At 48.0% G+C, this 24486-nt stretch overlaps 1 protein-coding gene across 1 annotated transcript in view; it reads left to right on the top strand.

Annotated features, from left to right (window-relative positions):
* Nucleotides 1-24486, top strand: part of ppp2r5b (protein phosphatase 2, regulatory subunit B', beta) — an 80419-nt gene that overhangs the window by 20327 nt on the left and 35606 nt on the right.

Genomic DNA, 24486 nt, shown 5'->3' with positions numbered 1-24486 from the left:
ACCCACCACTCTGTATTTAAAAAAAAACTTGCCCCACACGTCTCCTTTAAACTTTCCCCCTCTCACCTTAAATGCAGGTCCTCTAGTATTTGACATTTCTATCCTGGGAAAAAGGACCCTGACAGTCTACCCTATATCTGCCTCTCATAATCTTAAAAATTTCTATCGGGCCTTCCCTCAACGCTCCAGGGAAAACAACCCAAGTTTGTGCGACCTCTCCTCGTAGCTCATGCCCTCTTAATCCAGGCAGCATCCTGGTAAACTGGTGAGTCTCACGCCAGTGGTGGGGGAGGCTATTGGAGAGGATTCTTAGGGATAGGATTTATGAGCATTTGGAAGACCATGGCCTAATTAGGGACAGTCAGCATGGCTTTGTGCGGGGCAAGTCACGTCTTACTAACTTGATTGAGTTTTTCGAGGAGGTGACGAGGGTGATTGATGAAGGTAGAGCTGTGGATGTCGTCTACGTGGATCTTAGTAGGCGTTTGACAAGGTTCCTCATGCAAAGCTGATTCAGAAGATTAAGATGCATGGGATCCACAGTGACTTGGCTGTTTGGATTCAGAATGGGCTTGTCCATAGAAGGCAGAGGGTCGTGGTCTTATTCTGGCTGGAGGTCTGTGACTTGTGATGTTCCACAGGGATCCATACTGGAACCTCTGCTGTTTGTGATGTACATGGATGAGTTAGTACGTTTGCAGACAATATGAAGCTTGGTGTTGTTGTGGATAGAGTAGAAGACTGCCAAAGGATACAGCGGGTTATAGATCAGTTGCAGATATGGGCGTAGAAATGGCAGATGCAGTTTAACCCGGTCAAATGTGAAGTGTTGCACTTTGGGAGATCGAATGTAAAGGGACAGTGCATTGTTAACAGCAAGAGTCTTCTGCAGAGGGATCTTGGGGTCCAAGTCCAGAGCTCTCTGAAGGTGACTGTACAGGTTGATAGGGTGGTAATAAAGAAGGCATACGGCATGCTTGCCTTTATTAGTTAAGAAATCGAATTTGAGTCGGGAGGTTATGCTGCAGCTTTATAAAGCTCTACTTGGGCTGCATCTGGAGTATTGCATTCAGTTCTGGTCGTCCCATTACAGGAAAGATTTGGAGGCTTTGGAAAGGGTGCAGGAGAGGTTTACCAGGAGGCTGCCTGGATTAGAGGGCATGTGTTATAAGGAGAGGTCGGACAAACTTGGCTTGTTTTCTCTGGAGTGGTGGAGGCTGAGGGGAGATCTGATGGAGGTTTACAAGATTGACAGGCATAGATAGGGTAGACAGCTGGTACCTTTTTCCCAGGATTGAAGTGTCTAATACCAGAGGGCATGCATTTAAGGTGAGAGGGGGTAAGTTCAAAGGAGATGTGTGGGGCAAATTTTTTTAATACAGAGAGCAGTGGATGCCTGGGATGTGCTGCTGGTGGGGGGTGGGGGTGGTGGAGGCAAATACAATAAGAGGCACATGAAATGGATGTGGATACTGAGGAGGCAGAAGGGATTAGTTTAGTTGGGCATTTGATTTGAGTACCAATTTAATTTTTTTTAAGATTAATAATTTCTGCACAACATCATGGGCCAAAGGGCCTGTCCCTGTGTTGTACTGTTCTATGAACCTCTTCTGCACCCTCTCTAAAACCTCCACATCCTTCCTGTAACGGGGGCAACCAGAATGACACACAAGTGCGGCCAAACCAGAGTTTTATATAGCTGGAGCGTGACTTCCTGACTCTTACACTCAGTGTCCCAAACAATGAAGGCAAGCATGCCCAGCGGCCATCTTTACCACCCTACCTACTTGCGTGGCCATATTCAGTGAGCTGTGGACTTGAACCCCAAGATCCTTCTGCACATCAGGAAGTTTCGTTTACCAGTAGTTAGCTCATTATTACTTACTGTACTTCCAAGGTTCCTGTCAACTGCAAATTTCAGGATGTGTCCAGTGCTCCCAAGTTGGGGAAAATATTCAGGGGCTTTTGAGCTCAGAATTACTTGAGGAGATAATGGTGCGTTAGTGGAACGGAGTGGATGTGGTGTACACGGACTTTAATAAAAATTCATCTCTAATATTATTTCCTTTGGTTGCTCTGGTTTTCTCTTGTCAAAGACTTGCTGGTTTGTAGGTTCAGTGGCTGCTATAAAGTGCCTCTAGTGTGTGTGTGAGTGAATGGGTAGTGGGAACATCAGAGGGGGGCTGACAGGACTGTGAGTGGAATGGGTGACAGAGAAATAAGTAGGATTGCTGTGAGAAATGGAATAGACTTGATGGGCCGACTGGCCTCCTGTGTTGTAAGGAAATGTGAAAATTAAGCAGTGTGGTGTTAAATGAGGAGAATGGTAGCAAACTGGATTAAATCTCTTCAAGGTGTGCCCTCCTTGAAGAAGGTTTCCCCCCCTCTCGATGCTGCCTGACCTGCTGAGTTCCTCCAGCAGCTCTTTTTTTGTTTTGCTGTGATTTCCAGCATCTGCAGTCGTTTTGTCTCTGGATTAAATCTTGTTCGGGCGGGAGTGTCTCCATGTAGCTGGAGGTGGGTCCAGTTCCGGTGTCATTTTACTGGTCACTGAGTCTACGGTTTGATTTTGGGCTTGGAGGGAATGGGGTAAATGATATCCAAACAGGTTAATTCTTTCGAAGACCAGAGCACTGATGAGGGCAGAATTATTTTGTAAACTGGAGATTTGTTGGGAAATGGGGGTGTGCAGGTCTCTAGAAAAACTTGGGAAGAAGGTAGTGTCGTTGTATAGAGTCATACAGCACGGAAACAGGCCCTTCGGGCCAACTGATCCACGTTGAACAAGATTCCCATCCAAGCCAGTCCCGCTTGCCCGCATTTGGCCCATATCCCTCAACCTTTCCTATCCCTGTACCTGTGCAAGTACCTTTTAAAAGTTGTTCTATGTACCTGCCTCAACCACCTCATTCCATATACAGACTACCCCCTGTATGGATAAAGTTGTCTCTCAGGTTCCTACTAAATCTCTCCCCTCTCACCTTAAACCTGTGCCCTCTAGTGTTTGATTCCCCGACCCTGAGAAAAAGACTGTGCACATTCACCTTGTCTCTGCCTCTCGTGATCCCTCAGGGTTGCCATTGCAGGTCAGTGGGGTTGTTAAGAAGGCGTATGGAGTGTTGGCCTTCACTATTCGGGGTGTTGAGTTCAAGAGCCGCGAGGTGATGTTGCAGCTCTATAGAGCTATGGTCAGACCACACTTGGAGTATTGTGTTCAGTTCTGGTTGCCTCATAGGGGTAAAGGATGTGGAAGCTTTAGGGAGGGTGCAGAGGAGATTTACCAGGATGTTGCCTGGATTGGAGAGCATGTCTTATGAGGATAGGTTGAGCGAGCTAGGGCTTTTCTCTTTGGAGAGGAGGAGGATGAGAGGTGACTTGATAGAGGTGTACAAGATGATAAGAGGCACAGATCGAGTGGACAGTCAGAGACTTTTTCCCAGTGTGACAATGGCTAACACGAGGCGAGATAATTTTAAGGTGATTGGAGGAAGGTATAAGGGGGATGTCAGGGGTGTTTTTTTTACACAGAGTGGTGGGTGCGTGGAACACACTGCCAGCAGAGGTTGTCGGGGCAGATACGTTTAAGAAGCTTTTAGGGAGGCAGATGAACGATAGAAAAATAGGGGGCTATGTGGGAGGGAAGGGTTAGATAGATCTTAGAGCAGGATAACATGTTGGCACAACGTTGTGGGCCGAAAGGCCTGTACTGTGCTGTAGTGTTCTATGTTTTTATACACCTCTAAGGTCATCTCTGAAGGAAAGGCTCATGGAACACGGATTTATTGCGAGAGGTCTGAGATCTAAACACTGGATCTTCAACTGTTAATAAGACCTCCTGTCAGTGGAGTGTGCAGTATTGGACCCTGCACTGTAGGGGGGACGTTGAGCTTTGAAGAGGCAGCACTGTTTCGTTCAGTGTCCGGCTGGGTGAAGGGGTTAGAGGTGAGGTTCAGGGTGGTTGGTACTTGTGTTGATGGCCCTGCTGTTGTAACAGAGTGAGGGACAGTGACATTGTAATGGAACAGAGGGACCTAGGAGTACAGGTGCATAGTTTGTTGAAAGTGGTGTCACAGGTAGACAGGGTGGTGAAAAAGGCATTTAGCACACTGGCTGTCATCAGTCAGGGTATTGAGTATAGAAGTTGGGACATTATGTTGCAGTTGTATAGGTCGTTGGTGAGGCCGCACTTGGAGCACTGTGTACAGTTTTGGTCACCCTGTTATAGGAAAGACGTGGCTAAACTGGAAAGAGTGCAGAGAAGATTTACGAGGAGGTTGCCAGGACTCGAGGGCCTGAGTTATAGGGAGAGGTTGGCCAGCCTAGGTCTTTGTTCCTTGGAAAGTAGGAGAATGAGGGGTGACCTTATAGAAGTGTTTAAAATTATGAGAGGCAAAAAAGGTGGATGGTAACAGTCTTTTCCCCAGGGTAGGGGAGTCCAAAACTGGGGGTCATTGGTTTAGGATGAGGGAGGAAAGATTTCAAAGGGACCTGAGGGGCAACTTTTTTACTCAGGGTGGTGAATGTATGGAACAAGCTGCCAGAGGAGTTGGGTGAGGCAGGTACAACAGTATCATTTAAGAAGCACTTGGATAGGTACATGGAGGGGAAGGGCTTGGAGGGATATGGGCCGAATGCAGGAAATTGGGAGTAGCTGGGCCGAAGGGTCTGTATCTGTGCTGTATTTCTCTATGGCTCTTCCTTCACCACTCAGGGTCTGGAACAATGGCTACTCTCTCCCAGCCGCCCCTCTCACTTCATTGGTATTGGTTTATTATTGTCACTTGTACCGAGGTACAGTGCGTATATATTGTGCTTTTTCACAAGGCAGCTGATCTGTACACAGTAGGATCCCACAAAAAGTATGAAGTATGAAGGGTTGGATAGATCTTAGAGCAGGATAACATGTTGGCCGAACTATCTAACCCACACATGAAGTATGGGCTTGATCTGTCTGTGGTGTTGGCTGAGGTGAATAGCGACCCCTGGGCACTGGGAGGACTGTGGTATTCGTCCGGTGACAGCCTCGGTAATCTGTCAGTCCGTGAGGGGGCAAGCAGGGTTCGGAAAGCCGGCACTTGTGACAGTGTAGCACTCACTTACTGCTGAGATTGTTGGCCTGAATTCCAATCGCAGTTCCTTCGAGTATCCTGAGACTGTTCTAGAAAGCTCTTTGAACAGTCAAAGAAGTGATTACTGTTGTTTTACAATCTGCAGCTTAATATTGTGATTTTCTGTGTGTCTTTATGTAAATCATCATTTAGTCTGACTGGTGTACTTTGTCATCATGATGTTTCATGTGTGATGTGATTAAAAAGGCCGGGTGTTTAAGCCTATAACACATCAACCTATTCCTTTCGCATATGAGGCGTACAACATATTCTGACAGGGGGGTCTTTGACCTGAAATGTTGTCCGTTTCTCCTCCCACTGGTGCGGTCTGATCTGCTGAGCATTTCGGGCATTTTCTGTTTCTGTTATACAACGTGCGTTCCTTCCCCATGGCCTCTGACTTGCAGCTGTGAATTCTGCAGTCTTCCAGGGCATTGAACCGAGTTCAGACGCCATTAGTTTTTCAGTGGGCTGTTCATTACTAATTTAAAACTGACTTTCCTGCCAGTGCCTTCTCTTCTGGATCCTTGTGCAGTCTGAATTTTCACAAATATACAAACTGTTGATCAGTCACCCACTGAATATTGGACTTCTGCACTCTCTCTCATAGAGTCATACAGCATGGAATCAGGCCCTTCGGCCCAACTCGTCCATGCCGACCAAGATGCCCATCTGAGCCAGTCCCATTTGCCCATGTTTGACCCATATCCCTCTAAACCTTTCCTATCCATGTACCTGTCCAAGTGCCTTTTAAATGTTCTACCCACCTCTACCACTTCCTCTGGCATCTTGTTCCATATACCCACTACCCTTTGCGTGAAGAAGTTGCCCCTCAGATCCCTTCCTAAATCTTTCCCCTCTTAAACCTATGCCCTCTTGTTTTTGATTTTGTTTCCCTGGGAAAAAGACTCTGTGTCAGTCTTGACTCTTGTGAGTTCCTCTGTCCTTCCCTTTAATGGACTATCTACATGTAAACAATGTCAAGGGAGCTTTACTGTCCTAGGAATGTTTGAATGGGTCAGTTGCATCTGACCTTTTTTTTCCTCTATATTTTGGGTGCCATGTTGTGTGTTTTTAAAAATACTTTTGAAGCGCGAGTTAATTTTAAAATTTCTTTAAGTTCTGTTTTTCCTTAAAATGTTGTTCTTTGGGTCGAAGGTATGATTGAGCTCCAATAGTTCCCACAGGTTGCATAAGGGGCACTGGGGCATAAATGTAACCTCAGAAGAAGGGCAAGTAGTTGGAATGGTTTGACCTTCCCCTGATGGTCTATTGCCTGGACCTGTGAATAACTAGAATCAGGTTTATTATCACTGTCTTATATGTTGTGAAATTTGTTGTTTTGCGGCAGCAGTACATGCAAACACGTAAAATTACTATAAATTACAAAATAAATAGTGCAAAAAATAGCGCTGATGAGGTAGTGTTCATGGATCATTCAGAAATCTGATGTTGGAGGGGAAGAAGCTGTTCCTGAATCGTTGAGTGTAGGTCTTCAGGCTCCTGTACCTCCTCGGTGATAGTAACGAGAAGAGGGTATGTCCCGGGTGGTGAGGGTCCTTAGTGAGGGATGCTGACTTCTTGAGGTGCCGCCTCTTGAAGATGTCCTCGATGGTGGGGAGGGTTGTGCCCGTGATGGAGCTGGCTGAGTCTACAACCCTCTGCAGCCTCTTGCGATCCTGTGCATTGGAGCCTCCATACCAGGCAGTGATGCAACCAGTCAGAATGCTCTCTACCGTAAATTTGTAGAAATTTGCAAGTCTTTGGTGACATACCAAATCTCCTCAAACTCCTAACAAAGTAGAGCTGCTGGCGTGCCTTCTTCATGATCAACGTGTTGGGCCCAGGAAAGGTCCTCCGAGATGTTGATGCCCAGGAACTTGAAGCTGCTCACCCTTTCCACCGCTGACCCCTCAATGAGGACTGGTGTGTGTTCTCCCGACTTCCCCACCCTGACCACCTTGGCCAGACCCAGGGGCAGACCATTGAGGAGGTTCCACAACCTTGATGAGCATTTTCCTCCCTGTCGTGGTGTCATCAGCAAATTGAGCAATTGTTTTTCTGGTCCCTTCATCTGAGTTATTTATATAACTGATAAATAACTGAGGCCTCAGCACTGAACACAACAGCACACCACTTGTTACATCTGACCAACCAGAAAAGAACCTATTTGTACCTCCTACCTGTATCTTGTGAACCAGCCAATCTTCTAACCACACCAATATGTTACCTCCTTCAACACAAGCTTCTATTTTTCTGACAATAGCCTTTGATGCGGAACTTTGATAAATGTACTGTTGTGTGCTCTATTCTATGGGAATGGAGGAGTATAGACCACGTGCAGATAGGATTAGCTTAATTTGCCACCGTGTTGGGCACGGACATCATGACCTGAAAGGCCTGTTCCTCTGCTGTACTGTTCTTTGTTCCAAATGCCTTCTGGAAATGCAAGTATAGTATGTCCACTCATTTCCTCTTGCCCACAATACATTTGTTTTCCAAAGAACTCCCAACAAATTGGTTCGACATGATTTCCCTTTCACAAAACCATGTTGGATTTGCGTGTTCACCTTGAATTTTTGCAAGTGTAGTTGCTATAGTGACTTTCTAACATTTTTCCTGTGTCAGATGTTAAACTAACTGTGCAGTACTTTCCTGCTTTATCTCCTGTCCCAGAGGAATAAAGGAGCCACTTTCACTGTTTTCCAATCTAATGGAATCTTCAAATCTAGAGATTTTGGAAAATCAAAACCAATGCATCAGTTATCTCACAAGCCACTTCTTCGCAGTTCTGGTCGCCCCATTACAGGAAGGGTGTGGAGGCTTTGGAGAGGGCGCAGGAGAGGTTCACCAGGATGCTGCCTGGATTAGAGAGTATGAGCTATCAGGAGAGGTCGGACAAACTTGGGTTGTTTTCTCTGGAGGAGCGGAGGCTGAGGGGAGACCTGATAGAAGTTTATAAAATTATGAGAGGCATAGATTGAGGAGACAATCTTCTTCCCAGCGTAGAAATATCCTCTAGTATTTGACATGCATTTAAGGTGAGAGGGGGAAAGGTTAAAGGAGATGTACGGGGCAAGTTTTTTTACACAGAGAGCGGTGGGTGCCTGGAATGAGCTGCCAGGAGTGGGGGTGGAGGCAGATACGATAGCGGTGTTCAAGTGGCTTTCAGATAAGCACAGGGAATGGAGGATATGGGTCATGTGCAGAGAGTGGGGATTAGTTTAATTTGGCATCATGCTTAGCATTGTGGGCCGAAGGGCCTGTTCCTATGTTGTACTGTTCTATGTTCCTTCTGGCTTTGGGAACTGCAGAGAATTGTATACACAATTCCTTTTATGAGGACCCTGGGTTTAAATCCATCAGGACCTTGGGACTTGTCAGCTACAACAATCTGCTCAGTACCTTTCTGTGGTAATTATAAAGTTCCTGAGTTCCATTCTCTCTTCTAATTTCTGATTTACAGATATTAGTGGGATGTTACTTAGGTCCTTGAAAGTGAAGATGGAGGTAAAATATGTTTAATTCATCGGCCATCCCCTTGTTTTCCATTATTAATTCCTTAGACTCACTTTCTATAGGACGCCAATGTTCACTTTGTTTGCTGCTTAAAACATCTGTTGAAACTTGCTGTCTGTTTTTATATTTCTGGTCATCTTGTAGTTTTTCGTTCCTTATTAATTTTTTTGTCATTCTTTTCAATATTCTGCCCAGTCTTCTGACCCACCTCTGTGCAGTTACATTGCTTTTTCATGAAGTTTGATGCTATCTTTTGCCTCTGGTGGGGCAAGGCACATGGTTTACCCCCATTCACCCCATGCACATGCCAGCTGACAGCTAGGATACCTTCTGCCAGGAGGGAATCATTCTGACTGGAGGCCTCCACATTCCAGACTCTGCAAAGATCCTAGTGAAACGTGCTCTGTGTATACAATTCTCTGCAGTTTCCAAAGGCAGGAAGTCAACCTCGGTAGGATGCACACCAGCCTCCACTTCAGAACGTGGTAAAGTATTTCATCTTACCCCAGAAGAAATCAACAAGCTTCTGGATCTTTCTGGCAAAAGCAGAGATCTGGACCAAGTTTTAAGGCCGCTCTTTGGCTTAAGACTAGCTCTTGACCTCTGTAGGAGTGGTGGCTTATACTTCCCATTCCTGCTGGTTTTCTGGCCAGGCTTCCTTGATAGGGCTTAGGTCCAAAGTAGAGGAGATGTGTGGTGCTTCAAGTAAAGGATCTTGCCTTTCCAGTTTGCGTTTCTTATCTAACCTGCACAGTAGAAGGCTAGCGTCGAGGAAGTTTCACTCTGTATCTAACCCATGCTGTCTCAAGCCCTGGAACTGTGTGCCAGAACAGTATAGAGGTATCCCTTCCCCAACCCACCTCTGTGAGGACTGAGGGCCAACTCTTTCGAAGACAATGCTGGCTCCTTGTTGCCTGGTGAACTCTTTGAATTGATTGTACTATGGCTTTACATATTTACCTGGGAAACAAGTGCAGCAAGCCAATAGGAGTGTCATTTTATCATGATTGACTGCCGTGCTGTCAAATCAAAGTGACCACGTTAAATCCAGGTCCTGCCCAATCTTCGGAGCTGAGTAGTGCCTTCAAGATGTCAGGTGAATTTTTTTTTATATACAAGTTTCTAGTGTTGTTTTGGGAGAAGCAGTAATCAGAGGGTGCAGATCAATTGTCAATGGATAGGGAGGTTCAACATTTAAGTGCGCTAGTTGTTGACATAGTGGAAGCAAGTAACTTTGGGACTGGATGTATAATTGAGGAGGAGGTTTGCAAGAGCAGGATGGGGCTTTCAAAGATCCAATGTGGTCACAATGGGCCAAATGACTTTGTACCTTGTTGGCAATGATTGGCACGTTCCTGTTCCGATGGTTTTACTGCAGGAAAATAGCAACAGCTGGAGAGTTAGCAGCAGGCTGCCCTGGGGAGGTTGGAAATAACATCGGCATTTTCAAACAGCATTTTCTCCGCAGGGAGAGTCTATCTAATAACGTCAGTACCAGACCAGCATGTCCATCCTCTGTAGCTGGCAGCAGCTATTAGCTGTCACCAGCCTCTCATCCTTGTGACCAGCTTATCGATGTGATCCATTGTAGAGACTCGGTGATTCAGTACTGCAGCTGGAGGATTGTGCTGTGAAGTCTGATCTGTGACAGCAGTGGGAGGATTTGCAGCCTCTTAATCGATCAAGGTGTTCGTATTCCTGTTCTTTATTTAAAAAAAAGCAAAGAATTTCTTCTTGCTTTAGCCTTTATTCAGCATCCTGACACGTTGGTAGGTCAGAAAGTTGGGGTTCCTGAATGGGATACTGTAAGGAGCTTTGGGAAGCTCGGATGCAGTTCTGTCCCCTCGATGGTTGCCCCAGTGGTTTGTGCTTGGCGTATGGTTACGTTTTGACCTATGCATCTCTTATCTACACGCTTGGAGATGGCAGGAAGGAACAAGTGTATGGAAACTCCTGCCCAGCCAACTTTTTCTTTGAGAGCGGGGGTAGCACCCGAGGCTTTAATCAGGTCTACCTGTCATCCCTAGAAATGGATAATTACCTTGGGGTTAGTGCTGGCCATTCCCCTCCCTCTGCTCCCCCACATCGTCTCTTGATCCCAAACAGTGTGCGGTTCTGCTCACCGCACTATAGGAAGGATGTGACTGCGCAGGAGGAAATGCAAGCTAAGATTGCTGCCCCACACTCGCTCTGGCTACACTGTTAGATGGATGTTTCGATTGAAAGAGATTATCGCTGTCGAGCCTTTTGAGTTGGATCCCACAGTACGGAAAGGACACGATTGCCTTGGAGAGAGTGTGGAGGAGGTTCACCAGGATGTTGCCCAGGATGGAGTGTCTCAGTTATAAGGAGAGAATGGGTAGGCTGACTTTGTTTTCTTGGAGTGGAGGAGGCTAAGGGGGGAACCTGATAAAGGTGTCCAAGATGATGAAGGGCATAGTTTTAAGGTAGGGTAGATAACAGGAAATGCTTTCCCAATGCAAGTGGTGTTGGTATTGGTTTATTACTGTCACATGTACTGAGGTAATGTGTCTTAAGTACAAGAGGGTATAGAGTTATTTATTGGTATTGGTTTATTATTGTCACTTGTACTGAGGTACAGTGAAAAACTTGTCTTGCATACCGATCGTACAGTTCAATTCATTACACAGTGCAGTTACATTGAGTTAGTACAGAGTGCATTGAGTTAGTACAGGTAAAACCAATAATGGTACAGAGTAAAGTGTCACAGCTACAGAGAAAGTGCAGTGCAGGTAGACAATAAGGTGCAAGGTCACAAGGTAGATCGTGAGGTCAGAGTCCATCTCATCGTATAAGGGAACCGTTCAATAGTCTTATCACAGTGGGGTAGAAGCTGTCCTTAAGCCTGGTGGTATGTGCCCTCAGGCTCCTGTATCTTCTACCTGATGGGAGAGGAGAGAAGAGAGAATGTCCCGGGTGGGTGGGGTCTTTGATTATGTCGGCTGCTTCCCCAAGGCAGCGAGAGGTATAGACAGAGTCCAAGGAGGGGAGGCTGATTTCCGTGACGCGCTGGGCTGTGTCCACAGCTCTCTGCAGTGTCTTGCAGTCCCGGGCAGAGAAGTTGCCGTACCAAGCCGTGATGCGTCCAGATAGGATGCTTTCTATGGTGATCTGTAGAGAGCAGCTTGCAACGGGTCGCCACGCTCCGGCGCCAGCTTGCAGTATAGTAACATATAAGAGGCTTAGGGGGGATCTGAGGAGGAATTTTTTCTACCCAGAGGGCGATTGGAATCTAGAACACACTACCTGAGGGGGCGGTGGATGCAGAGACCCTCACAATATTTAAGAAGTATCTAGATGAGCACTTGAATAGCCAAGGGAGAGAAGGCTACAGATCAGGCTGAGAAGATTTACAAGGATGCTGTCAGGACTCGAGGGTCTGAGTTATGAGGAGAGGTTGGGCAGGCTAGGACTCTATTCATTGGAGCATAGGAGATTAAGGGGTGACTTTATAAAATCGTGAGGGCAAAGACAGGGTCAATGCGCACAGTCTTTTTGCATGGTAGTGTAGCAGTTAGCGTAACGTTATTACAGCGCCAGCGACCTGGGTTCAATTCCGGCCGCTGTCTGTACATTCTCCCCATGTCTGCGTGGGTTTCCTCCAGGTGCTCCGGTTTCCTCCCACATTCCAAAGACGTATGGGTTAGGAAGTTGTGGGCGTGCTATGTTGGCGCAGGAAGCATGGCGACACTTGCGGGCTGCCCCCAGAACACACTATGCAAAAGATGCATTTCACTGTGTGTTTCGATGTACATAAGACTAATAAAGACCTTATCTTATCTAAAAACTAGGGGGCATAGTTTTAAGGTAAGACAGGAAAGACTTAAAAGGGAACTGAGGGGCAACTTCACGCAGACGGTGGTGCTAAGTGGAACGAGCTGCCAGAGAAAGTGGTTGAGGCGGGTACAAAAACAACATTTAAAAGACACTTGGATAAGTGCATGGATAGGAAAGGTTTAGAGGGATGTAAGCCAACAGGACTAGTTTGGTGGGTACCATTGTCGGCATGGACCAGTTGAGCCGAAGAGCCTGTTTCTGTGCTGTTCATCTCTGACTCTAAGTGCTGGTAAATGGGATTTGTATGGGTGGGTACTCTGGTTGGCAGGGACATGGTGGGCCAAAGGGCCAGTTTCTGCGGCGTATGACTGTGACATAAATGCAAGCCTTTTCTTGTTCCACAAATACAGACCTGGTCCAGACAACTTGTCCTTTGTACTGTAACCCCGGTACCTCACCACCCACCCATCTCTCCTCCAAGGGCAGAGCAGTGGGCCCACTTCTCATTGGCTGCCTTGCTTCTTTCATCGGTGAAATGTCTGCAGAAGCAATTTTTGTCATGTGGAGGTGAGAATTTTAAGATACAAATGTACATGTGGGTTAGGACCAGGAGGAGGACACTTGGTGCCCCAAACGCAGTCACTCTGACTAACCTCAAATCCACATTGCTGTCTAGCCACAATCACTTTCCACCCTCTTGCTCATCAAGAATCTATCAACAATCTGCCTTGAAAATATTTAAGAACTCTATTTCTACCACTCTTTGAGGGTTCACTCAACCCTCTGAGGGGAAAAGAAATGCCCTTGAAGGCATTTCTTTTATATGGGTGACTGCTTGGGAGGAAAATGGGGTAGGGTCAAAGGGAAATGGCTAGAGATGTAAAAATTTCAACAGATTGAGTCGATGCCAATATCAATCTGCTGCTCTTCAAAGTCCCTCCACACTTTTTAAGTATTTTCCATTGTGTTTAGAGTAGAGCTTTTTCAGTTCAGTTGGCGGAAGAACCAGAGAGATGGGTTATTTTTCACTTGGCAGGTTGCTGTGATCTGGAACGAGCTGTTTGAAAGGATAGTGGAAGCAAATTCAATGATAAACTTTCAAAAGGAACTGGATGAAGTAGGAGGAGCGGGAAAATAGAGACGTAATCACAGAAACCGGCTCCTGAGCCCACTGAATCAGTGCGGAACATCAAGCACCTATTTATACCCGTCGCATTTTATTCTCTCCTGATTCTACCAATCACGCTAGGGACAATTTACAGTGGGCAATCAACCTTGCATGATTGAGCAGAGTTTTAAAGAACATGGAAAAATGTCCTTCGGTCCATACCAAGTTGCCCAACCGAGCCCGTCCCATTTGCCTGCATTTGGCCCATATCCCTCCAAACCTTTCCTATTCACGTACCTGTCCAAGTGTCTTTTAAACACTGTAATCGTACCTGCTTCCACCACTTCCTCTGGCAGTTCGTTCCACATACCCACCATCCTCTGTGTGGGAAGACTTGCCCCTTAGCTCCCCTTTAAACTTTTCCCCTCTCGCCTTAAACCATGCCTTATAGTTTTAGACTTCCCTACCCTGGGGGAAAAGGAAACCCACCCACTCGCAGAGGTGGACAGCACAGAAATGACCCCTTCAGCCCACCATCTCCATGTTTGCCACCTACACTAATCCAATTTACCTGCATTTGGACCACGTCCTTCCCTGCCTTGCCTGTCTAAGTGCCTGTCTAATTGCATCTTAAATGTAGTAACTGCATCTGATTTCACCACCTCCTCTGGCTGTACGTTCAAGATATCAACCACTCTGTGCTTTTCAACAAAAAGATCTTGCCCCCAACCAATCCCCTTTTTTAAAATCCCTACCTCTTGCCTTAAACCGATGCCCTCTTGTTTGGGGAGAACATGCAAACTCCACACGGACAGCACCAGAGGTCGGGATTGAACCTGGGCCGCTGCAGCAGCGCGTCCAGTAGTTCCACCTGCCGTGCCACTCTGCTGCCCACTGTGGCAGAGCTGTGGGGAAAGGGCAGGGCTGCAGGAATGGGGCGCCTACTGGAACACCAGCTGGATTCTGAGAGTGGCGAGTCTGTCGTGTGAGGAGAGGTTAAGCAGCCTCATTTAGAGGGATGGAAGGTGATCCTCGGAAGGTACACATTCCAGTGGGGCTTGACAGGGGTGGTGTGTCCCTTGCAGAGGTGGCAAGAGCTGGGGTAACAGCTCAAAATCCAGGACTGAGATGAGAAGAAATTTCATCCAGAGGGAGAGGAATCTTTTGGAATTGCTAACTCTGGAAATTGAGTTGCTGAGTATCTTAAATAACAGAAAATAATAGAGACACAAGAGACCACAGATGTTCTAGAGGGCATGCATTTAAGGTGAGAGAGGACATGTTTAAAGGACATTTGTGGGGCAAGTTTTTTTTTACACAGAGTAGTGGGTGCCTGGAAGGGGCTCCCAGGGTGGCGTTTTTTAAAGGCTATTGGATAGATTGGTGTTGGTTTATTATTGTCACTTGTACTGAGGTACAGTGGAAAAACTTGTCTTGCATACCGATCGTACAGATCAATTCATTACACAGTGCATTGAGGTAGTACAGGGTAAAACAATAACAGAATACAGAGTAAAGTGTCATAGCTACAGGGAAGTGCATTGCAGGTAGACAATAAGGTGCAAGGTCGAACAAGGTAGATTGTGAGGTCAAGAGTCCATCTCATTGTATAAGGGAACCATTCAATAGTTTTATCACAGTGGGATAGAAGCTGTCGAGCCTGGTGGTACATGCCCTCAGGCTCCTGTATCTTCTGCCTGATGGGAGAGGAGAGAAGAGAGAAAGTCCCGGGTGGGTGGGGTCTTTGATTATGCTGGCTGCTTCACCAAGGCAGTGAGAGATATAGAGTCCACAGAGGGGAGGTTGGTGTCTGTGATGCGCTGGGCTGTGTCCACAACTCTCTGCAGTTTCTTGCGGTCCCGGGCAGAGCAGTTGCTGTACCAAGCCGTGATGCATCTAGATAGAATGCTTTCTATGGTGCATCGATAAAAGTTGGTGAGTGTCAAAGGGGACATGCCAAATTTCTTTAGCCTCCTGAGGAAGTAGAGGTGCTGGTGAGCTTTCTTGGCCATGGTGCCTACGTGGTTGGACCGGGACAGGCTATTGGTGATGTTCACTCCTAGGAACTTGAAGCTCTCAACCCTGTCGACCTCAGCACGATACATGAGTGTGCAGGGAACGGAGGGATATGGATCATGTGCAGGCAGAAGGGATTTAGTATAATTTGGCATCCTGTGCGGCGCAGACATCGTGGGCCGAAGGGCCTGTTCCTGTGCTGTACTGTTCTACGCTCTAGATGCAGGAATCTGTAGCAACTATCTGCTGGAAGAACTCGGCAAGTCTGCATCCAGGTTTCAACCTGAAGTGTCGACAGTTCCTCCCAAGATGCTGCTCGACCCACTGAGTTCCTCCAGCAGACAGTTTGTTGCTGTAATAGATTTTGTTATGAAGGGAAATCGAGTTAGTGCAGGAATGAGCTGGTGTGGTAAAAGATCTTGTTGAGTAACAGTGCAAGTATAAAGGGCCGAATGGCCTTGCTCTGCTGTGGCTTGGGTTCTTCTGTTCCTTAAACGGGTGCCATGGTCCAAATGATCGGTCGCCCCTGCTGTCTCCCTGTCCAGTCGGTGTGGGGCTGCGGAGATCCCAGCTTGTCCCATGCAACTGTGGTGTGGGCTTTGCCCAGGAACCAGGACACCCTGCAGTGGGCGGCAACTCTTTGATTCCCAGCAGAGGATGGAGTGGGATATCGGGGACTCTGATTCCTCCAGACCATAGTGCAGGTATTTTTCCTGTACAAGGGTCTGATCCCTGGCAGACTCTCCAGTCCAGAGGGAGGTGAGACTGCTTCCCTTCGAGTTGTCCTCAGTGCACGGATCACCTCCTCAACCCACCCTGCATTGTTGCATTAATCTCCCAATTCTATTGCAAGAAAAGAACTCCTGAAAACTCAATTACCAGATATGTACCTGATTGCACCAGATGTGTACGTGATTGCACTAGATGTGTACCCATTTCCTTGGCAGTATGTTGTACATTAGGAGACAAATCTGGAGCAATGTACAAAGTGCTGAAGGAACTTGTATTTAGGATTGTGTTCACGATGGCATGGCTGGTTGTATGCATACCGCAGGTTGTACATTGTGATTGAATACCACGTCCCTGCACGTAATTCCTTGGCAGCTTTTTCAATTTCGAGGCTGTGCCTTTATATCTTGGCCACGGATTGTACCTGCTTTCTGTGTACCTTACTCATTGGCACTTGGTTGTACATTGCGGAGATAGCAACAGAGAGAGGTGACAGTGTGATAATATCAAGTGCACCGTCCGAGAGCTCTAAACTTAAGTCAAGACCTTGAGTTCTATCTGGTATAAGTATCAACGAGTACCCTCACTGTAGGAAGATGGTACTGTATCAGCCTACACTTCAAGGGCTAGTTTACTTCACTACTTTAGTCCCTACGGAAAGGTCTAGCTGTCAATAATCACTATCTGGAGCAGTGGGTCACCCCTCCCAACCAAGGAGGAGATACTTCCAGCTAACGAAGCAGTTTATTTTATTTTAAGTGAGACACGTTTAATTCCAATATGTAATTCTTAACACGACTTTGTTTGGAAATCCTTTGTAAGTTACAAGTACAATCCTTACAAGCTTAAAAAGTCAGACCAACAAGTTGCAGACGAGCAAGTCGTCCGTCGCAAAAACCAAGTGCTGAGGAATGAATTCTAGGTCTTCTGTCATTTCCCCCCACCCCACCCTGACTTCCTTCTAACACTTACACTGCTTTCCACTTAGTTGACATCATCGGCCTGTGATGTTTTTCAACATTCGGAGGCCAGCCGACTGGAGGGTTTAATTAGGTTTAACGTGGACCCCATTGTTTCACCTTGATTAAGTCAGAAGCCAACGTGGACCCCATTGTTCTCTTGTTTATGTCAAGAGGCTGAGCAGGGAATATTGGTTAGAAGTTTAACTCTACAAACAACAAACATCTCGAGCCTTGGACAATTCCTGCTGTTTTTGGTATTGGTTTATTATTGTCACTTGTACCGAGGTACCGTGAAAAACTTGTCTTGCATACCGATCGTACAGGTCATTTCATTACACCGTGCAGTTATATTGAATTGGTACAGGGTGCATTGAGGTAGTACAGGTAAAAACAATAACAGTACAGAGTAGTGAACAACAACTTTTGACCTTTGGACAGGTCATCCTGCTGTACTAAAAAGCTGTTAGCAATAAGCTCCTTGGGGCCTGGAAAGTGAACGTCCATCACGATAGGTAACAGAGGGCTACAGATGGTGGAATCTGATAGGAGAGGAAGGTGGAGCCTTTATTTGGTGTGTACTGGTTGTATATTGAGGCTGTGTACCGGATTCCTTCAACCTCTTCCCCCTCTCCCCCCTCCCTCATTTCTGTGGCCCCCTCACCCCTTCTCTTTCCCTTCCCCTGCCAATCTATTGCTCCTCCATGCCGTGGTCTATTGTCCTCTCCTACTGCATTCCTCCTCCTTCAGCCCTTTCCCTCTTCTACCTATCACCCCTCAGCTTCTTGCTTCACTCCCTTTCACCCCCCCCCCCTCACCCACCTACCATCCCCGTCTCACCTGGACTCACCTGTCACCTGCCTGCGTGTGCTTCTCCCCCTCCCCCCACCTTTTTATTCTGGCTTCTGCCCTCTTCCTCCCCAGTCCTGATGAAGGGTCTCGATCCAAAGTGTCAACTGCTTATTTCCCTCGATAGATGCTGCCTGACCTGCTGAGTTCCTCCAGCATCTTGTGTGCGTATGTGTGTGTGTGTGTGCATGTGTGTTGCTCCAGATTCCAGCATCTGCAGATCTCCTGTGTCTGTGTTGCCCAGATGTAGACTTGATTGTACATTGCCACAGTTGACCGTACCTTGCGAATGCTCATAGTTCGGCGACAGCTGTTTGTCTTGAGGGGACAGCTGGGATATACACATTCAGGCTCAGAAGCTGATCCTGAGAGACGTAGTATTCCTATTGTTCAAGCAACTTGGAAGTTTATGGAATATTTATATCCTAATTATCAGTTGCCATAAAAAAAATTCATCAGAGTGTGGAGGAATTGCTGCTGATGGGTCAAGTCAGGAGCAACACGGTCTCCTGATTGCTTGTAGTTGGTGTCTGTGACCGGCATCGTGCTTGGAGTTGGAGAGGGTGAGCAACCATCTGCTTCGTAAGCCAGAATTCTCAGTGTCGAGTTCGAAACCCAGCCGGGAGGTACGTCTGAGCTGCAAGGTTTGGCATTGTGTGATGATGGAATTGTTTACCTTGGCCCTGCTTTAATAGAGACCTTCCTGGCCCCCAGTTTCTCTCTTCTATGTATTCAGACTGAGCATCAACTGGTAGAGGATTCCAAGGATTCACTGCTAACTGGGTGAAGATATTTCTTCTGGTCTCCGTCCTGAATGGCGGACCTTCTATTTTGTGGGTGTGGCCCCTGGTTCTGTTCACCCCAATCAGGGCAAACATCATCCCTCCGTCCACCCTGTCCGTCCTTGTAACAATTCTCTATGAGATCACTTGGAGTCATAGAGCTATACAACACGGAAACAGGCCCTTCGGCCCAACTCATCCATGCCAACCAAGGTGCTCACCTCAGCTAGTCCCATTTGGCCAGTATCCCTCTAAACCTTTCCTATTCATATATTTATCCAAATGTCTTTTAAATGCCATTATTCTACCTGTCTCAATCAATTCCTCTGGCAGCTCGTTCCATACACTCACCAACCTCTGTGTGAAGAAGTTGCCCCTCAGGTCCCTTTTAAATCATTCGTCTCTCACCTTAAACCCATGCCTTCTAGTTCTTGGTTCCCTTTCCCTGGGGAAAAGACTGTCCATTCACCCTATGACCTGTTCTGTCCATGACCTGTTTCCCTTCCTCCCCTCCCACTCGCTCCCACTTTGCCCATTCACCCCCCTCTCTATGATTGTGGCCAGAGGAGCTCTGGAGATAGAGCAGGGCAGGCAGGTATTGCACGGATGGGATGGTGGTTCAGACATGGGGACAGAACTGTTCACCAATGTTAGAGGCACCTACTTGGAAGAAAGTGACCAGGTAGGGTGGAGCCCATCCTGAGATGCCAAGACGGGCTTCAACCCACTGGTAATACCTGGGTCTGTCCTCCCACTGACTTGGGGAGACTGGTAGCGCATGGGAATTGGTCCTTTAGAACATAGAACAGGACAGTACAGGCCCTTTGGCCCATAATGTTGTGCCGACCTATATAAACCTACTCAATGATCAATCTAACCCTTCCCTCCTGCCCGGCCCATAACCCTCCATTTTTCTTACATCCACGTGCCTATCCAAGAATCATTTAAATGTCCCTGTTGCATCAGCCTCTACCACCCCCGGCAGTGCATTCCAGGCACTCACCACTCTATGGGAACACCTACCTCTGGCATCTCCCCTGAACTTTCCTCCTCCCACCTTAAGCAGATGTCCTCCGGTATCGGCCATTGCCGCCCTGGGGATGGAACTTTTGGTCTATACCATTTTTTATTCTCTAGCACTCAGCCTGTAACTTTCTATGACATGGCACTTCAAACGTCGTGAGGGTCTCTGCCTCCATCGCCCCCTCAGGCAGTGCGTTCCAGATTCCAACCACCCTCTGGGTGGGGAAAAAAGTCATCAAATCCCCTTTAAATCTCCTACCCCTTGCCTTAACCCTATGCCCTCTGGTCATAGATACCTTTGCTCTGAAGGGGAAAGGTTCCTATTACCTACCCTATCTGTACCCGTAATAATTTTGTATACCTCAGCCTTCCCCCTCTCTGCTCCAAGGAAAACAAACCCAGTCCATCCAGTTTCTCTGCATAGCTGAAACGCTCTATCCCAGGCAAAGTCCTGCCGAATCTCCTCTACACCTTCTCCAGTGCAATAGAAACTTTGGGCAAGTTGTGTCAGGCAGGCATTAGTGACACCTCAGTGCACTTGCAGGAGACACCTCAGAAAAGCTTCAGCGCTCATGGAACTGTACAGCACAGGACCAGGCCCTTCGGCCCACGATGTTGTGCTGAACTAATTCAGCTAATGACCCCTCACCCCTTCTGTCTGCACACAGTCCACATCCCTCCATTCTCTGCACACCCATGTGCCTGCCTAAGAGCCTCTTAAACATGTCTATCGTATCTGCCTCCGCCCCCAGCCCTGGCAGCACATTCCAGGCACCCACCGCTCTCTGTGTTTTTTTAAAAATAAAATTTTGCCCTGCACATCTTTGAACTTGCCTCCTCTCACCTTAACTGTATGTCGTCTATTATTAGACATCTTGACCCTGGGAAAAAGATACCGGCTGTCTACTCAATCTGTGCCTCTCATAATCTTACAAACTTCTATCAGGTCTCCCCTCAGCCTCTGCCGCTCCAGAGAAAACAACCCAAGTTCGTCCAACCTCTCCTTATAACTCATGCTCTCTGATCCAGGCAGCATCCTGGTGAACCTCTTCTGCACCCTCTCCAAAGCCCCCACATCCTTCCTGTAACGGGGCGACCAGAACTGAATGCAAAGCCACTGGGCGCCTTTGTCCCCTCTCAGCACCCTTCTTGGCTCTCAGTGCCTCCAGCTGTTCCCGGCTCGGGGCTGGAGGGGTGTCTGTGCTTGTGGGGAGCCGAGCAAGTCTCCCCATGGTCTGCCTGCCCCCACGGTGACTCAGGATGAGTGACGGCCTTGGAATTATGACCTCATAGACGTTGGGCCTAGGTCCTGAGGCATGCAAGGCAGGAGAGGCCTGGAGGAGAGAGGGGGCATTACCTGTGAGTTTGGGGCAGCGGGGTGTAGTGTGTTGAGGAGGGGCAAGTTCCCAGAAGATCTGGGGGAGCAGGTGAGGTGCAGGGAGGGGTAGGAATTCGTGGGAGGGGTGCCATGATGGAGTCCCAAATAGTGATAGGGTGGGTGGGAGAGGCTCCCTTGTCAAGAAAGAGAGGGAGATGGAGGGGGTTGAGTGAAGGCTTGGGAGGGCACGGGGGGGGGGGGTCTGTCTAGTGAGATGAGGAGGGGTTAAAGGGAAAGATCAAAATGGGAACAAGGAAGTGGGGTACTTGCTGTAGAATGATCTGAGTGGTAATGGGGGGGGTATATGTAGAGCCACTGTGTGTGTTGTTGGGTGAGGGGGTGAGAGGATGGGTGGGGAGGTGTTGTCTGCCTGGGATCCATTGACGGGAGGGAAATTGTGAAGGTTTGCAAAGGAAGGGTCCTTGGGTGAGTGGAGCAGGTGGGGGTGGGTGGGGGGGGGGGGGCAAGTGCTTACAGGGGCTGGCCAGATGATTAAAAGACTTTCTCTGCCTGGCTGCTGGTAGGGCCGCAGCGATGAGAGGTTCTCGGGAGGAATCGGCGGGGGTTTTGCTGATCTTCTGGTGACAGACGGTGGAACCATGAATAGACCCAGTCCCAGTAAGGAAGTCTGGTTGTGTACCGTACGCATTAGTAATTCCTCCTCTTCCCAGACGTGGAGCATGACCCCAGGCTTCTGGGGAGGATGCACACAGCACCGGTCACTCCGGCCAATCCAGGGCCAAGTAGCATTCCTAGTGCTGGACTGGATTAGGTCACTCTAGGAATGAGTTGTTCTCAGCCTGTGGAGAACGGACTGGAGATGCAGTGAGCAGATGTCTCCCACCTTCCGTCACTGGAGATGCAGTGGGCAGATGTCTCCCACCTTCCGTCACTGGAGATGCAGTGGGCAGATGTCTCCCACCTTCCGTCACTGGAGATGCAGTGGGCAGATGTCTCCCACCTTCCGTCACTGGAGATGCAGTGGGCAGATATCTCCCACCTTCCGTCACTGGAGATGCAGTGGGCAGATGTCTCCCACCTTCCGTCACTGGAGATGCAGTGAGCAGATATCTCCCACCTTCCGTCACTGGAGATGCAGTGAGCAGATATCTCCCACCTTCCGTCACTGGAGATGCAGTGAGCAGATATCTCCCACCTTCCGTCACTGGAGATGCAGTGAGCAGATATCTCCCACCATATCTTCATCCAATGTGATGACCTGAACATTGATTTCTCTAACTTCCAGTAGCCACTCCCCATCGCCCCATCCCTTTCCCCTCCTCCGCCCTCTCAATCTGACCATCACCCCCACACTCCTCCCTCCTGTCCCCTTCCTCCCCTTTATTCCATGCTCCACTGTCCTATCAGATTCCGTCTTCTTCAGCCCTTTGTCACTTCCACCTATCACTTCCCAGCTTCTTGCATCATTCCCACCTCCCTCACCCGGATCCGCCTATCACCCGCCAGCTCTTGCTCCATCCCTTCCCCCACCCGCTCCTCGCCTTTTTATACTGACTATCTCCCCTCCTCCCTTCCAGTCCCAATCAAGAGTTGAAACGTCTGTTTCCCTCCACAGATGCTGCCTGACCCACTGAGTTCCTCCAGCATCTTGTGTGTTGCTCCAGATCTCCAGCATCTGCAGTCTCTGTTGTGTCATCCTATCTTCATCTGTCCTCTACACGTGCACTCTCTACTTCTTGCTTGTACTTTTATGTCTTGCTCTCTCGGTCTCTTGCTCTGTTCCTCCTCCCACCACCACCACCACCCCCCATTTTAGCAGGTGGCACTCTGGTTATACCAGTAGTGATTTGGAGGCTAGGCTTGGCACTCGTTCTTGTTTTGGTGAGGGGTGTAGTGAGTGACAGAGAGAGAGAGAGCAAGACCCCAGTGAAAATAATTTGGGGAATAAGTTACTGTGGGGCCATTGGAGACATGGGTTATTGCCCTTGGCTGATCTTCAGCTGGTATAGCAATGAAGGAGCTGGCTGTTCTGTGGCCTGTCATTGAACTGCAGTTGTCCGAGTTGAGCAAGGGTCAAATTCTCTCCTTGCCTGTGCTCCTTGGTGCAAATCGACAGTTGATGTCCCTTGCATCAGCCCTTGTGATCACAGGAGGTGCAAGGAGGCCATTTGAACCTATCCCTTTTTGTTTGTTTTGAAGAGGAATCCAGTTGATCCCAAGCCCTTGCTTTTTTCCCCATATCCCTGCAATATATTTTTTTCTCCTTGGATATCTTTCTAAATCAGTTTTGAACCTGTAGACTCATTGTTCCAAATCCTGACCACTCAATGCATTTGGCGGAACAATCTTTCAGTTCTTTTACGATCTTGTTTCTGTGGGACAGGGGAGTGGGTGATGGAGGTGGGGACAGAAAGGTAGAAGAGGTTGAGGTAGCACAATAGGCTTGGGCTGTGGGGCAGAGGTGACCGGAGATGAGAGCAAGGATTTTGAATGTGATGCATTGCAGACAAGAGCCAGTGAAGGGATGCAAAGATGTGCAGGCCAGGATGTGAACAAGAGTTCTGGGAAAGTTGGAGATTGCAGAGAAGGGAATCGGAGAGATCACAGGGAAGACATTGGAGAGCTGGTGCCAACAGAGGAATAGGAGAGGGGCTGATCGCCCAGCAGCAGTGGGAGCAAGGTAGAGTAGAACATGAGAAACTTCAACGATGGTGAGATACAGGGTTTGAGACTTGGTTCCTGGGCACCTCTTCCCACCAGCAGTGTCTCGGATTCTGGGCGATTTTTGTCCTGACTTGGGAGTCCCTGGTCTTTGACCTCCGAGCAACCTAGAAGAAGCAACACGGTTGTGTCTAAAGATGGAGCAAGGGCTGGAGAAAGCTGAACAGTCTCCTCCACCTCTGTCCATGAGCATGTGCCCCAGCTGACAGTCATTGAAGCCTGGAATTTCCTAGCTGGTGCTGCACACAGACCAAGGGTGTCCATTTGGGATTAAACTGGTTTGTAACCCAGAGCATTACTTTAAAAGGCAAGGAGGGAGGGAGATGTCCTATACTTACACCCCAGCCACTTTCCCAAATTATATTTTCCACTCTTCAATGGCGCAAAGAGATTGAATTTTCCTGTAATGTCGGAAGTGGAGCCGGAACCCTATGTGGTGCCCGTCCGGGGTTTGTAATGTGAAGAAGGTGGCCATGTTTGGAGGCAGCAAAAGGGGAGAGAAAGAGAGAGACGGAGTACGTTGGGCAGAGCTGGT

This window comes from Pristis pectinata, chromosome 38, assembly GCF_009764475.1.
Source record: "Pristis pectinata isolate sPriPec2 chromosome 38, sPriPec2.1.pri, whole genome shotgun sequence".
Taxonomy (NCBI): Eukaryota; Metazoa; Chordata; class Chondrichthyes; order Rhinopristiformes; family Pristidae; genus Pristis; species Pristis pectinata.
This window is presented reverse-complemented; position numbering and strand designations above follow the sequence as displayed.